Here is an 18,133-nt window from a genome sequence, read left to right on the forward strand (position 1 = left end):
AGCAAAGAGTGGTTCAGCTGTAAAGAAGACCGTATAAAAGACTCTGCTGCGGCTTATTCTCGAGTGCTGTTCGAGTGTTTGGGATCCATACCAGATCTCACTGAAGGGAGACATCGAAGCTATTCAGAAATGGTTCAAATGTTTCTGAGCACTATGGGACTTAACAGCTATGGTCATCAGTGCCCTAGAACTTAGAACTACTTAAACCTAACTAACCTAAGGACATGACACAACACCAAGTCATCACGAGGCAGAGAAAATCCCTGACCCCGCGGGGAACCGAACGCGGGAGCATGGGCGCGGGAAGCGAGAACGCTACCGCACGACCGCGAGCTGCGGACGAAGCTATTCAGAGGCGGGCTGCTTGATTTGTTACTGGCAGGTTGGAACAACACGTAAGTGTTACAGAGATGCTTCGGGAATTCAAATGGGAATCACTGGAGGCAAGGCGACGCTCCTTTCGAGAAACACTATCGAGAAAATTTGTAGGACCGGCATTTGAAGCTGACTGCCGAACGATCCTACTGCCGCCAATGTACGTTGCGCATATGGATTACTAAGATAAGTTATGAGAAATTAGGGCTCATACGGAGGCACATAGACAGTCGTTTTTCCATCGCTGTATCTGCGAAATTACAAGTAGTGATGCAGGGTACCCTACGCTACACACCATACCGTAACTTGCTGAATATCTATGTAGATGTATGTGTAAAACGATCGGTAGAGCATTCCGACAGTTGTTTGCAGAGACTTGGTAACCATCCTAAAAAGTAGCGTCATGAATGTTTGACACTTTGAAGTGTAGCGCTGCATTCAATAAAAGTTACTGGCCTGCCCTAATAGTGTGTAGCTTAATTTTTAAACGTCCCTTGTGTTAACGTAGTGGTTTAAACGCCTACCACTGATGGAAATAGAACAGTTTATTATTCCACAGTTGCTGAATGCTGTTTGCCATTATGCTGAATGCTGTTTGCCATTATATAAAAATCGTCTCAATAATGTTTTAAATTCATATAAGGAGTTCTATTTTCCATTTCGTATTTTTGAAAAAAAACAATGTTCGAGCGTGATGTATATATACTCACAGATGTAGTGACTGAAATACTTCTCTTGACTGTAGAGACCAAAACGGGTAGCAATAATAAAGACTTTCATAGCAGCCGATTGTGTGCAATATGTTCAAAATGTTCAAATGTGTGTAAAATCTTATGGGACTTAACTGCTAACGTCATCAGTCCCTAAGCTTACACACTACTTAACCTAAATTATCCTAAGGACAAACACACGTACCCATGACCGAGGATGGACTGGAACCTCCGTCGGAACCAGCCGCACAGTCCATGACTGCAGCGCCGTAGACCGCTCGGCTAATTAGGCGCGGTGTGCAATATGAACCTCGACAGATACAAGACGACAGACGGATTACTCGATGGAAGATCTAGTAAAAATGGTATAGGTCAGTGGTTGATCAGCTGAGGCAGACATTAATGCTTGAATTTTGGTGGAAGTCGTGGCAGTGATGTGGAATGTGTGTGTCAGTCGGGTGTGTGTAATAAGCACAATGATAGAATGGAGTTACCTCCTGTGTGAATGTGCAGATGACCACACCGAGAAAAAATTACCCGATTTGTTGATGAACGCGAAATTTACAGCATGTCTGAAGAGGAAAGTGTTCCGATCCCAACCATGTAAACTGGAATGAGAACAGTGGCAGCAGCAAGTGACTAGAGTATCAGCCTTGTCAAAGACAATCGGTTTCAAACTAACTGGCATCTCTCACTGAATGCGGAGCCATTGCATCCAGGTTCCGAGAAACATTTAGAAGGGAACTGAGTCATGGTCAGAGTCAGGTATCTCGCTAAATGCCGTTGCTCAGAGCACGTCATTACCACACTAAACAACTCATAAACTAGACAGTGATGGGTTGGAGTCGTGTAATGTGGCCTGGCTGGTTGCGATTTTGTCTATTTTCAAAAGATGCAAGTCGTCAAGTGCACGGATGACCTAATGTGGTGTTCAAGCGGCATCTTTTGGAGGTTGATTTTTTATGGGTGCTTTTCGTACCATGCCTTTGGCACTCAATCAGGTTATAATGAACATGAATCGAGATGTTTGTTTCAATGACCTTGGTACCCAAATGATAAGTATTCGATGGAAATACCCGTCTGCCATGATGATAACAAACGTGCTCATAGGACTTCAGACATACATTTATGGTTTGCCGAACACTCAAGTACCGTTTCTAACATCCGGCCCTAATCCCACAGAAAATGTCTGGGACTATTTGGAACAGCAGATAACACTCTGCAATCAACGTGCCCCTCCTCCGCCCCTCCACATATTGTAGCTCTATAGGATCCAATCATATGAGGAAATTCAGCTGGACATTGCTTCTGGACTCATTTTCCTGCTGAACTGAGGCCATTATCGAACCTAGAGCCTGCGCTACACACTATTGGCGAAGTGAGTATACACTGTAAAAGGGAGGAGAATGCCACACCACAAAGGAATTATCCGAACTGGATGGAAATCGATCCATATGACATTTACAAACAAATGATTACAATTTCAGAAAATTGGATGAAATATTCATGGGGGAGAGCTTCACAAATTGAGAAAATCAATAACGCCTTTGTCCACCTCTGGCCGTTATGCAACATCTGCATGTATTACTTTCTCCAAATCTACCCCAACATTCTCGTCTACTATAGTATGGTTATTATTTTCCGCCATGTTCACAAGTTTCTTTCCACACACACACACGTCAAACGAAGTAGAATGCTTTTCTCGACCGTCGCCAGCACGGCGAGATGTTACAGAGGGTCTGTTCGCCAAGCTCTACCCCTGCAGATTGCATTGCTGCCAACTGCGCAGACTCCCGGCTGCCGTTGCTCGTTGTCGCGCGATGTTCAGCTGTTGCCGACGTCGTCAGCCGCCTTCTCCACTGGTTGTTCCAGCCGATAAATCTTCCACTTCGTTCTTACTGTCCTTTCTCAGTCATCTTTAACTTCATCACATGATTCCTCTGTCTTACTATCAAACTTCATTATGCACATGTGGGTCTTTCTTTTATTGGGTTAGCTACACTGATGCTTTTAAAGTTCTCACTCAGCTGAACTTTCCGGCCGATGCACCAATTGCAGCGGGGCGGGGTCAGTCGTCTGTGTGGCTTTTAGCACTATCGTTCAGCCCACCTACCTCGATGGGATTCTTGCCTATATCCCTTCACTCTGTAATAGCAGATACGTGCTAGACAGTGTAAAGCAGCGTTTATGAAACCACTACCTAATACCTGCCACACAGAGGCCGTGTGACTCTAGTTGAAAGTCAGTTCATGAAAGTTCATGATTAAAAAATCGGGCGTTCGGGATATTCAATCTACTTGCAGAAAAGCGTTTAAAATGAGATTAACTCTGTTTTTTATTCATATTGAAACACATGAAATGGCTATCAAGCGAGTATTTAATGTGGTGAAACGTTATCATTGAATGTTCACTGTTTGTATAACAAATATTCACTCGAAAAAGCAGCCAGAATTTTGGCAAGTCCAACCCGACTAATTTTCACGTTCTACCAGTAACAGACACACAACTATTTGCGAGTTAAACATTCGGTCGTTCAGTAGTCTTCTTAATGAGAAGTGCTCGCCAAAATATTCCGTACAGAGCACGAAACACGCCACGCGGAGTTGTTACTACGATCAGAAGGTTCGCACGCTCATATCTCTCAAACTATTTAACTAAGAAACACCAAACTTTCATTAAAATGAAATGAATGAAATTAAAGTTCGAGTGTCTGTCCGGCACACAGTTTTAATATGCCAGGAAGTTTCATATCAGCACACACTCCGCTGCAGAGTGAATATCGCTTTCTGTTTCATTAAAATGTTCGGAAGTCCAGCCGCTTCAGGCACGATATGTTAGAACGGAAACTGGCTCACTATTTCCTCATCTTACAGAGTATTTTTAAGGTGTGATCTAACATCGTGTTATCTATAGGCCGGCTAGCAAGCGACTCTCTAGAGATACTCTCCTCTCTGCCCACTCCTCTATTCGCGCGGGAACGGCTTAATTCTGGTTGGCTGTTGAAATAAACGACCCATCAGTGCGTTCCTTCCTGATCATTCTCACGGCAAATCTTGCTTTACCCAATCACTAATTTGATAGTAACTAACGTCAGCAAAACTTCAGTTTCTTGTGCTATGTTTAATCAAAATAAGCAAAGTGCGAAATATTCTTCAAATTAATAAATAAACTTATTCCGCCTCTAACTTCCATTCTGGCTGCTTTTATACAACGCATGCTCACACAGACATACGTCACCTGAATTGCAGTTGCAATCTGACTTTCCCACGGTTCGTTTGTACAAGGTTTTACGTAAAATGAAATATTAAATTTTAACGTATGTCCCACATACACCTTCTCAATCATTCTCACGCACTCACACAACAAAACATAATCAAATAATAATTTTGACCGATTTTTGTATTACGTAATGGAAAGTGACATAGGTTTTAAAAAGAAAATCCTAATTAATTGATTTTTATGCACTGACAACTTTGTAATGGCTACAAATGATATTGAAAGTCAATATGTTACTGTTCCTAAGTTGGTTTTTAAAAAAACAAGCGTAGGTTTTAGGACTTTCAGGAAATTCTCTTTATCTCCGGATAATAAATAAAAATTTGAAATTTTGACAGCATCATTCTATTGATACCAAAAAGGTGTGTACCAAATTTGAACAAAATAGGATAATAACTAACATGGATTATTTAGATTCGTAGTGGGTATGAAACGGCTGCCTGCCTTACTGGAACTTATGTTATCTCGTACTATCTAGCTGCGTTACAGGACGTTTGTAGGTTCCTCCACTTTATTACATAAGTGAACGGTGGAAGTCCCTCAATCCTCCAATCAGAAGGATGGACATACAAAAGCCAGGAGGGATGGTCTGACACGCCATTTATTTTCATAACGGGACCCTTTTGGTTGTAATCCGCGGCCACCTCACAGCACAGCGATACGTCAACAATATTCTACGCCCCGTTTTGTTGCCCTTCGTGACATGCCATCCAGGGCTTGCATTTCAACAGGATAAGCTCCCCGGCATACGACGAAAATATTTAACTGCTTATCTTCGTGCTTGCGTGGGCAGCAAGGTCGCGGGGTCTCTCTCCATTTGAGAATTTGTTGGGCTTTATAGGCAAGGACCTCCAGTCACTTCAGTATTCTGAGAACCTAACCAAATGGGTATAATTTGGTACGATATCCCTCAGGGGGACATCCAGCAACACTATCAGTGCCAAGGCGAATAACTGTTTGCTAAGGACCAGGGGTGGACCAATGTGTTATTGACTTGCTCACATTTGAAGCTCTTTCTGGTGATTAAATCATACACTTTTTACCGCTGGTGACTAAACGGTAATGTGGAGTGCCATAATACACCAAACTGCATTTAAGATGTTCATTGTTCTCTAAGTTCCTGCCAAGTAATCTGCTGCACTATAGAACATCTCCATCGCTCTGCGAGTATTTTGACCCTTCCTGCTTTTTCTGCTGACGTTCAATTTTCCCATCACAACGAGATAATTCTGAGCTCACCCTCCCTCCCCTCTTTGGTGTCTCTTTCTCTCTCATTGCATGTCTGTCTTAGGTGCATGCGAGTTCCAACACAATAAGAGAAACAGCATGGTTTTAACTTTCTATTTCTAGTTTTTGATATCATATAGAGTGCTTCATACCTACCGTACTGGTCCTTATCTAAAAGGCACTACGTCTGTTATTCTTAGGGTAAAATACGTTTTAGGCAAACCGATAAGGCTGATTTCGATAGTGATTCTCCTATTGCCTGAAAGTGACTGGAAAGTGGAGAATAAAAATCCGTGTATCCTTCGAAGGTCAAGGGAAAAGTACAGAAAACTTGACATACGCTTTTGTGAGTATTAGAGAATGCTATGAATTACGCAAGTAAAATATGACATTATTTTGTGTGTATAATATGTTGTTGCAGGTACGAAACCTTATGCTTTGAATGCATTACTTAGGTTTCCAAAAGACAATTATAACATTTTGTGTTGCATACACTCTGGGAGACAATACAATGCATTGATTAACGATGCACAAACTTCTTTTCAACTTACATTTATCGTTAGATACTCTGTACCATGGTTAAAACAATAATTGTCCAAACTGTATGCCAGTGCCTTTAGTTTCTGTCTGTTGCAGGATTCCAGATCATACTCTGAGCTCTAACAAAAAGGTACCTAACAGAAATAAATGGAATACAGATAGAAACTTAGAAGAACTTAATAAATATTAAAAGTGTTGCTGAAACTGAAGTATGAGGAGGCTTAAGTAATCTACATAGAAAATTCAGAGAGCTGCAAAAACTAAGACTGCTGCTGTGGAATGCGAATTAATAATCGCAATGAAAATTAAATGGTCTGTAACTATGGTCACTGACGGTTGACGGGCCACGGGAGACCGTTACAAGATTTCAAGACATGAGGAAAACAAAGGTGACGACATACTGGTAGGTGGTTACATGAAGTTACAAATAATCGTAACAATAATTTGCTTAGTTATGAACATTTTGTCTTGAGTCGATTTCATTTCGATGTGTAGCATTCCACAGCAGCACTTTTAGGTATGCTCATCATTTGCAGCAAGAACACAAAAAAAATTTTCGTTTGTTATGATAACAAAATGTATACTGAGCGCTTATTTTAACCTTTCGTATCTTTCACGTATATTCATTACTCTTCTGTTAGGGCTTTTGGGCTCATAGTCCCTATCATGTATAACTTAAAAGACAGAAACACATACTTGCCGAATCTATACACTAAACATCCTTAAACTACACTCGTAACTAACATAATAATGAGTTAATCTGAAACTGTTGCTATGTAACACTCCATATCTACATTGCGCAACACAATTACAGGCTCACTTTTTCGAAAGCCCACCCTGACATTGGCAGTGCCTGAATAAAACGGTAAACAGTCACTCTACGACCACCTCCCCACCCCCCCCTTCCCCCCGCCCCACCCCCCTCCTCTGTTCCAGCATCTGTACTAGGGACATTGATAAAATATCGATATATTTTCCAAGAAACGTCAATATACATCGGCGATATTCTTTTCACCGATATATCGATACTGAAAAAACATTATCGGGCGCCGATATATTTATTTTATATCATATTTTTTTCGCAATTTTCGATAAATATTTGAAGTTGTTCTTTTGAAACTGTAGTAGAAAATAATTTTACTTTCATTGTGTGAAGGAAATTCGATATGAAGCGTCCCAGACAAGTGCGGTATGTGACAAAGCCGAACGATGAACCCATCTGACATCTTTTATTGTGCCACTTGCCTGCAGTTACTATGTTAGCAAACTGGTTATTGCTAAGAGTTAACGTGAATCATTTTTCTTATAACTTTTGCTCTAAGGGGCATAAACAGGCTGCTAGTTTGTTGATGCATATAATATCTAATAATACATCAATACTTAAATATAGAACTCTAGAAGTGGCAGCATACAGGGTGTTACAAAAAGGTATGGCCAAACTTTCAGGAAACATTCCTCACATACAAATAAAGAAAAAATGTTATGTGGACATGTGTCTGGAAACGCTGAATTTCCATGTTAAAGCTCATTTTAGTTTCGTCAGTATGTACTATACTTCCTCGATTCACCGCCAGTTGGCCCAATTGAAGGAAGGTAATGTTGACTTCGGTGCTTGTGTTGACATGCGACTCATTGCTCTACAGTACTATCATCAGTACGTAGCATCAACAGGTTAGTGTTCATCACGAACGTGGTTTTGCAGTTAGTGCAATGTTTACAAATGCGGAGTTGCCAGATGCCCATTTGATGTACGGATTAGCACTGGGCAATAGCCGTGGCGCGGTACGTTTGTATCGGGACAGATTTCCAGAACGAAGGTGTCCCGACAGGAAGACGTTCGAAGCAATTGATCGGCGTCTTAGGGAGCACGGACCATTCAAGCTTATGACTCGCACTGGGGAGGACCTAGAACGACGAGGACACCTGTAATGGACGAGGCTATTCTTCGTGCAGTTGACGATAACCCTAATGTCAGCGTCAGAGACGTTGCTGCTGTACAAGGTAACGTTGACCACGTCATTATATGGAGAGTGCTACGGGAGAACCAGTTGTTTCCGTACCATGTACAGCGTGTGCAGGCACTATCAGCAGCTGATCGGCCTCCACGGGTACACTTCTGCGAATGGTTCATCCAACAATGTGTCAATCCTCATTTCAGTGCAAATGTTCTCTTTACGGGTGAGGCTTCATTTCAACGTGATCAAATTGTAAATTTTCACAATCAATATGTGTGGGCTGACGAGAATCCGCACGCAATTGTGCAATCACCTCATCAACACAGATTTTCTGTGAACGTTTGAGCAGGCATTGTTGGTGATGTCTTGATTGGGCCCCATGTTCTTCCACCTACGCTCAATGGAGCACGTTATCATGATTCCATACTGGATATTCTACCTGTGCTCCTAGAACATGTGCCTTTACAAGTACGACACAACTTGTAGTTCACGCACGATGTATCTCCTGCACATTTCAGTCGAAGTGTTCGTATGCTTCTCAACAACAGATTCGGTGACTGATGGATTGGTAGAGGCGGACCAATTCCATGGCCTCCACGCTCTCCTGACCTCAACCCTCTTGACTTTCATTTATGGGTGCATTTGAAAGCTCTTGTCTACGCAATACCGGTACCAAATGTAGAGACTCTTCGTGTTCGTATTATGGACGGCTGTAATACAATACGCCATTCTCCAGGGTTGCATCAGCGCATCAGGGATTCCATGCGACGGAGGGTGGTTGCATGTATCCTCGCTAACGGAGGACATTTTGAACATTTCCTGTAACAAAGTATTTGAAGTCACGCTGTTATGTTCTGTTGCTGTGTGTTTCCATTCCATGATTAATGTGATTTGAAGAGAAGTAATAAAATGAGCTCTAACATGGAAAGTAAGTGTTTCCGGACACATGTCCGCATAACATATTTTCTTTCTTTGTGTGTGAGAAATGTTTCCTGAAAGTTCGGCCGTACCTTTTTGTAACACCCTGTATTTACAATGTGCAGCCGACTTTTTTCCGCCAGTGTTGATGCTTTTTCTGTCGATATATAGATACATCGACTTTTTTATCTGTAAAGAGCATGTAGAGATATCTTTTTAAATATCGATACATTGGACTATGGTTCTTTTTAAAAATATCGACAGTCATAATCTGTACAGAGAGGCCATTTAGAGATACCTATGCGCCGGCGGTGTAGGAAACCTTTTAGGCACACGTTACAGTTCGCACAAGGACATAGCAACCTAATGACGTATTATTCAATAGCCGCTTTTGGTGGGATACAAAAGTATTTGTCATGGCATATATATAAGCTGTAAAGTACAATCTATGAATACTTTACAGATGTGAAATCTGTCCGCAGCTAGCATTTATTCGTCTCCCCTGTCAGTGGAGTATTCAAAAATTCCCACGGTACTTCATATTTGTAGAAATTTCAGTAACGTGTCTTACTCGGCAGTCATGAACGTATGTATCGGTAGTGAAAATGGCAATTGAGCCTTGAGAGTTTAACACGCCAACATGAAATGTTTTGGGAAGAGGTTTACGTCTGACAATGCATGTTTGCTGCTGGGGTCTTAAGTTTGACGGAGCCTAATGGCAAAGAAGCTTTGAGCACTTGATGCAGGGATTACGTAACCGGGGAACTTGTTGTAGTAAAAATATAACAGATCTGACCGCTGGTACGTAACATTCTCAGTACCGATTCATGGGCGCAGTGGTTAGCGCACTGGACTCGTATTAGGGTGGACGACGGTTCAAACCCGCGTCCTACGATCGTGATTTAGGTTTTGAGTGATTTTCCTAACTCGCCTCAGGCAAATGCCGCGATGGTTCCTTTAAAGGGCACCACCGACTTCCTGCCCCATCCTTCCCTAACCCGATGAGACCGATGCCCTCGCTGTTTCATACCCTCCTCCAAATCAACCAGCCAACCAACCAATTCATGAGACAGCTGTAGCTGTGTCTTGAAGTAACACAGTAAAACTGATTCGACAAGAGAAGACTAGAAACACCCTAAATGAGAGTTTTTTTAGCTCTGTAACCGGTTGCATGCTCCCGAAAAAAGGAAACAATGAAAAATGGAAGGAAATTATATGTTCACTAATAGCGATAAAATTCAAGCTAATAAACTGTAATGAAATCTACATTGAATGTATGGAAAATAACAGAAAGTCTAATATTTCTGGATTATAATCCAAAATGACTATAAAATGCAGGAACAGTTCTCACCAGACGAGTACAGTTTTCCTTGACGAAAAAACCACCCGTCGGAACTAAACGTTACACATAATTCGAACGCCGGCCGGAGTGGCCGTGCGGTTCTAGGCGCTACAGTCTGGAACCGAGCGCCCGCTACGGTGGCAGGTTCGAATACTGCCTCGGCCATGGATGTCTGTGATGTCCTTAGCTTAGTTAGGTTTAATTAGTTCTAAGTTCTAGGCGACTGATGACCTCAGAAGTTAAGTCGCATAGTGCTCAGAGCCATTTGAACCATAATTCGAACTGCCTTGATATTTTTAACATTGTCTTAATGAGTTGAAGTAGAAATTGCTTAAGTTTCCCAACAGTTATAACACTAAATAAAAACCTACAAGAGGATAACTTTTTAATCTGGCCTTAGTAATCGAAAGCAAATTCAAGATATCCTAATATTTGCCACACTAGAGAAAGGCTTTCACAATGTAAAACGCAATAAGATCTTTTCAGTCCTAATTCGAGTAAGGCCAAACCACAGAGACAATTAATCTGGAACTAAGAACAAGGGGGAGTAATAAAGACGGGTGTGTAAGGAATACGGGACACACAGGAAAGTAGTTTATCACCAGTTTCGTTTTACAATTACGTCGATGAGGCAATGTTTCCCAGGATGTTGATACTAATGGAAAGTGCATATAGAGCTTCCTGAGAATGGCATTTTCCAATGCCCATTTTACTATCAGGCAAGTGGTTTATTCCAGTCTGATATAAGTGTAATATGACACTAACTATGCATTCTTAAGGATTTAGTATTTTTATCTGAAAAAGAGCTGTTTAATGTTGTGTCTGGCTTGAATACATACAACAGTTGTATAAAAACAGATCCAAAATATTAACCAGTTTATTATTGTACTATACATATAAATATCTTTCTTCCAGTTGCTTGTGCATACCAGAAGTTTTACAACAGATGTTACTTCCACACTACTGGGATATAACAAATTAACATACAATGACGTCAAGGAACTTAAATGTTTTACGAGGAGTAACCTTTACTTACGTTCTAGAGGTAAAGGGTGAATGAGGATGGATGACGAAGAGCAAAGCGTGCTGGATATTGATATGAATTGCTGCGGAAATTGAGCCTGCGCTTGGCGACTGTGCCTAAAGAAGAAAAATACGTCAAGGAACTCGCCAGGGCCTCTGTGTCTACTCCACGCTGTGTGTCACGGACAAACAGAGTGAGCTGGGTTTCACGCAATCCGTGTAGATCCCTGTAGAGGAGATTTTCGGTCTCCATAAATGTCGCAATACGCCAGCATTAAAGTTGTTCCAAAATTCTACAATAACCCGACGTCACAGATATAGGGCTATAGTTTAATGGGTCGATTCGACGATCCTTCTTGACAACGGAAATGATCTGTGCTTTTTTCTGCTCATTAATAACGCTTAGTTCCTCTAGAGATCTGCAGTACACTGCTGCCAAAAGAGGGGCAAGTTCTCTAGCACACATTGTGTAGACTCGAATTGGTATCCGGTCAGGTCCAGTGGCCTTTCCTCTATGACTGGCTGTTGTGTGATGTCCTTAGGTTAGTTAGGTTTAAGTAGTTCTAAGTTCTAGGGCTGTTAAGTCCCATAGTGCTCAGAGCCATTTGAACCAATCTGTTGTTCGGTTTAATTTGCTTTTCTATCCCTTCGTCACTTATTTCGATATTTGTCATACTGTCTTTCGTACGACGATTTGAAAGGGGAGCTATAACATGACCTTCCTGTCTGTAATAGGTTTGTAAAAAGACGTTTCGGCGACATCCACCTGCTTTAGCACTTTCATCTCTTTGGGGCTACGAAAAATGGACTACGTAGTCATGATTTTGCCGATTGAAATGAGTGCGGCAAGCATTGGAAAAAGTGCATAACAAATAGTGGTGGCTGCGTGGAAAAATGAAAATATTAGCTGGAATCTTGATCTATTCAACCTTATTCTGCTTTCTGAATCTATTGAAGTTTCCAAGGCAGTAAATATGACATATTAGTTTCGGAACGACCCTCGTAATAGAGTGGGTAGAGGCGTCTTCTACAAACAGTACGCAATTAAGTTACAGCTCGCATCCTATTAGAATCTTACCTCTATAATGCTTAAATCATATTTTCTAGTCTACATGTGTAGGCACTTGCTACTCTTTATTATTAGAGAGTGTCTTTCCGATAGTGTCTAACCTCTAAACTCAACGTGTGCTTTTACTTGGCCACTGCAGTGGCCTGCAGTCATATTACGCACCACTGCAGGTGATCCAGCAACGTATAGAGCATGATATCGGCCCGACATCAACTCCGAGTGTGGGACTCTGAGGCAATCTCGTTGCAATCTCTCCGTTGACGAGGTTAGCGGCACGTCGATTAACGGGGTATCGAAATCGCTAGTTAGTCGGAGGTGCCGAATGACTGATGCCAGGATTGTATAGCGGGCGGTACAGAGCCACGAGGAGTCCAGTTGATATTCTCCACCGCTACAGCAACAAACTACTCTCGATTATCATACATTACATGAGAGACATATCTTCTTTCAGAATAAGCACGGATTGTTTTGCAAGTTTATACCTTAAGCTTTCTTTTGCTGTTTCTTCATTCCTCACAGAATAATATATATAGAGGATGTTCCATATAACGGTACGATCTAGTGTACGGAGAAAATATTTTTCACCTATTAATAGTTAGCAGCTTGGTTAGTACTTTGCAGTATGTTATGTATTTGTGGTTTTTGTTAGCACCGGGTTACCGAGATAGGTTTTTTCTTGTATAAATGGTTTGTGCCTTATCTAATAGCATGCAAGATCTGTATGGCTCTGTGACATAAATGTTAATAACTCTGGCAGAGGATCGGAAAATTTGATCAAACAGAGGTTCAAAACAACCACTACAGTGCTGCTTCCCCTTCAGTGTCAAGTAAACTGTTCCGAGGGCCGATTAATGCCATGAAGGTATATCACGCAGCTTTGTTGAAGTAATGCATGGAAATTTCTGAAGAAAATAAACTTACAACGATTAGACACAAAACTGCCGAATGGGATCGCTTTATACATAATGCAGTCATTTTGTAGCTTTTAATTGGAATTATTTTGTGACATGCTTCTGTGATGACTGTTTCTATGGTTTTTGTGCTTGTGTGGTACAGGCTCTGATATACATTAAAGTATAAAACAGCTACACTCAAGAAACTGAAGAAAGCACAGCTCTTCCAAAGAAAACTTTTGAAGGCAGGTAAAACAGACTTCATTCGGACGATTACAGAAACAACTTGTTTATTACATTTCTCTGGAATACACTATTAATCACAATGAATGCTGCAAAATAGGCAGGAAGATATCGGTTGAACGAAATAAAAATGTAACTGTGCAGAAAACTAAACATTAATAAATACCTCTCTCCATGCTGTAACTAAAGTGCGCGTCATTTACGATGGCGGCCGAGTTTAGGTTCGTTCTGCTCATCTGACGTCACAAAACACAGCCAGCCAATGAACAGAGAACGACGTTGACAGAGCTCGACTGCAGTGCAGAGAATGGACGAGTGTCTTCAGTTTTAGAAACGTTCAGTCATAAATAAAGTAATTGAACAAAAGCAATGTTTTGATGGCAGACTTTCTATAAAAGAAAGTTTGGAAAAAGCTTTCTTTATACCAATTGCTTAATATTCTATTAATTAATTGAACCAAACATGCAATAAGTCTCCTAATTCAGGCGATAGCAAGGAAATTCATCCTCACTAGCCGCTTTTTGGCAATAAATAACAGCAGTAATTGTTTATTTCCTGTTGTACTTCGACAAAACGTGAGGAATTAATAGTCATACCAACAGTGTTTGTCGATATTTTGAGTCACTCTTTAAACTCCTCCAGGATTACTATTCGATGACGAGCTGCGTTAGCGTAATTGTTAAGGTGTTTGGCTGCTATGTGAAAGATTCTGAGTTCGAACCTTGTTCGGTGTTTAATATTTTCTTTATTTAAAAACGATATCGAAGTGTCTTACTTCATGAATTTTAATCGTTTGAATGAATTTTTTTGAAATTTCTAGTGGCAATTAAATTCGACCATACGGAAAGTATACGCTGCGGACTTTTACTCTGCCAACTCTTCAAAATTTCGTGCTGTGGTTTACTACATTTAATGCTGCACAATAACTGCGTTGAACAACGAAACAAAATTAAGTCATTTATGGGGGGGGGGGGAGGTATCAGTCAATAAATGTGTAAAAATCAAATTTTTGTGCCAAATAGTTTTTGTGAAATCGAATGATAAGTGTGTCTGCACAGGCGAGCAGTTCAGTAATGACAAAATCGAGCACAGCGCGGAATGTGGGGAGCTTGTCTGTGTGGCAGCGAAAGGGTTAATGCGGCCGTGGTGGCTTTACTTCATAAACTGCGCGCTCCCTCCGAAACGTAATTTTGCGAACTTTACTATACTATGGCGCTGCTTCTCTTGGCGCGTGCAACTAGCAACGCAGCAGTCTGCCGCGTCTGGGCGGGCATGCGCGAGCCGCCAAGATAAAAGAATTGAACTATAGTCTAGCCTTGTCTTCTTCCTTTTGGGTCGATACGTAGTTGCTTGTAGTATATTCATATGTTTCTACCGAGTACTATTTCGTCAGACTTTGTAAATAAGCTTTCACAGAGGCTATTGGCGCCTATATTCAACAGTGTAACAGCTTAGGTTCTTGAGCGTCTAAGGGATGCTCTACCGTGCGCCAAATAAGCCCGTGACTAATCGTGCTGCTTTATTTCGTATACTTTGTTCATTACTGCTCACCGTGACGATGGATGCTGCCTGGTGGCGTTGTGGGCACTTGAAGCGGGAATAAAAGTATGTAAGCGAAGCAGAGGTGGACAGGGGATCAACTCCTAGCGAAGATATTGTATGCAAATGGGGAAGTTCATTGAGATAAGCGAGTCTGACAACGGACACATTATTGTTACATACAGCCTGCGAATGAGTATCTCAAAAACCGGGAAGCTGGTAGAATGTTCACGTGCTATTGTCGTGAGCATCTACGGAAGAGGTTGAAGGACAGTGAAACTACCACAAGGCGCTAAATGGTTGGACGTCCACTACTCTTTGGAGGCGTGTGTGCTCTGTAAAGTAGGGTTGATGGTGATTTGTGCCATCTCTGCAGAAAGAGCATAATGCTGGTGCAAGTGCGTTTTGGAGCACACCCATCATCATACATTCTTGAACATGGAGCTCCGCACCAAAACGCACCTAAATGTTCACATGTTGAAGCCACGAACGATTTCCTGGAAAACTTATGAAGGTATTAGATATGTGGTGTCTGTCCTTTCAGGCATGTTAGAAAGAACAGACACAAAATAATATAATTAAGGGGACAACTGCAAATGATCCCTTCAGAGCAAATACACACCACGCTCGAACTATTACGGGAATCGGCGAGACTACCAAGTGTTTATGGCTCTGAAGAGAAGGTGCACTACATCAAAAGTATGTGGTATCAGTTGAGTGCGTTAGTAATTCACAGCACTTCGTAAATTCCACTTTTTCAGGATCCGCAGTGGGTCGCACTTGCCAGCGAAAGGCAAAGTTCCCGAGTTCGAGTCTCGGTCCGGCACACAATTTTAATCTGCCAGGAAGTTTCACCTTCAAGCTATTTCCCTAGTGTCTCACTCTAGAACAATGGACCTCTGACCTCTCTTATTTTATTATACGGATCATTTATTCCTATGCAGTTGGGGGACAACAAAATATTTTCTCGTCTGGAAGAGAAATTTGATGAAATTTCATGAGAAGATCCTGGTGCTACGAAAGCTGCCTTTGTTTTAATGACTGCCATCCCAATTTGCGTGTAGTATCTGTGGCGCTCTCTACCCTGTTTCAGGATAATACGAAACGAGCTGAACTTTTTCTATCTACTCTGTCAATCCTTTTTGATGCGGATGCCACACTGCAGAGCCATATTCCAGAAGACGGACAAGTTTAGTGTAGGCAGTCGCTTCAGTAGACCTGTCATTTTCTAAGTGTTCTGCCAATAAACTGCAGAATTTAGTTTGCTTTCCCCGCAACGTTGTCGATGTGCTCGTCCATTTTATTCACGATCATAGTGGCTAAGTGTTTAATTGAATTCAGAGCCTTTAAATTTGTATGATTTAACAGGTAGCCGAAGTTTAGCGGCATCCTTTTGAGTATTTACGTGAATAACTTCACATTTATCGTTATTTAGCGCCAATCGCCCCTTTTCGCAACAACCACATATCTTGTCTAAATCATTTTGCAACTGGTTTTGATCTTCTGATTACGTTTTTGGGGGGTCATCAGTCTTCTGACTGGTTTGATGCGGCCCGCCACGAATTCCTCTCCTGTGATAACCTCTTCACCTCAGAGAAGCACTTGCACCCTTCGTCCTCTATTATTTGATGCATGCATTCCAACCTCTGTCTTCTTCTACAGATTTTACCTTCTATAGCTCCCTCTAGTACCATGGAAGTCATTCCTTCATGTCTTAACAGTTGTCATATCATCGTGTTCCTTCTCCTTATCAGTGTTTTCCACATATTCCTTTCCTCTCCGATTCTGCATAGAACCTCCTCATTCCTTACCTTAACAATCCACCAAATTTTCAACATTCGTCTATAGCACCACATCTCAAATGCTTCGATTCTCTTCTGTTCCGGTATTCCCACAGTCCATGTTTCACTACCATACAATGCTGTACTCCAGACGTACATCCTCTGAAATTTCTTCCTCAAATTAAGGCCGGTATGAACCATGGACGTTGCCGTTGGTGGGGAGGCTTGCGTGCCTCAGCGATACAGATGGCCGTACCGTAGGTGCAACCACAACGGAGGGGTATCTGTTGAGAGGCCAGACAAACGTGTGGTTCCTGAAGAGGGGCAGCAGCCTTTTCAGTAGTTGCAGGGGCAACAGTCTGGATGATTGACTGATCTGGCCTTGCAACATTAACCAAAACGGCCTTGCTGTGCTGGTACTGCGAACGGCTGAAAGCAAGGGGAAACTACAACCGTAATTTTTCCCGAGGACATGCAGCTTTACTGTATGATTAAATGATGATGGCATCCTCTTGGGTAAAATATCCCGGAGGTAAAATAGTCCCCCATTCGGATCTCCGGGCGGGGACTACTCAGGAGGATGTCGTTATCAGGAGAAAGAAAACTGGCGTTCTACGGATCGGAGCGTGGAATGTCAGATCCCTTAATCGGGGAAGGTAGGTTAGAAAATTTAAAAAGGGAAATGGATAGGTTAAAGTTAGATATAGTGGGAATTAGTGAAGTTCGGTGGCAGGAGGAACAAGACTTCTGGTCAGGTGACTACAGGGTTATAAACGCAAAATCAAATAGGGGTAATGCAGGAGTAGGTTTAATAATGAATAGGAAAATAGGAATGCGGGTATGCTACTACAAACAGCATAGTGAACGCATTATTGTGGCCAAGATAGATACGAAGCCCACACCTACTACAGTAGTACAAATTTATATGCCAACTAGCTCTGCAGATGATGAAGAAATTGAAGAAATGTACGATGAAATAAAAGAAATTATTCAGATAGTGAAGGGAGACGAAAATTTAATAGTAATGGGTGACTGGAATTCGTGTGTAGGAAAAGGGAGAGAAGGAAACATAGTAGGTGAATATGGATTGGGGCTAAGAAATGAAAGAGGAAGCCGCCTAGTAGAATTTTGCACAGAGCACAACTTTCCTCTCCGATTCTGCACAGAACCTCCTCATTTCTTATGTCGTAGGGGCCCCTTATTGTTAGAGGGCCCGCAGAACCGACACGCAAGACAGGTTGC

This window comes from Schistocerca gregaria, chromosome 4 (assembly GCF_023897955.1).
Source record: "Schistocerca gregaria isolate iqSchGreg1 chromosome 4, iqSchGreg1.2, whole genome shotgun sequence".
Classification (NCBI taxonomy): domain Eukaryota; kingdom Metazoa; phylum Arthropoda; class Insecta; order Orthoptera; family Acrididae; genus Schistocerca; species Schistocerca gregaria.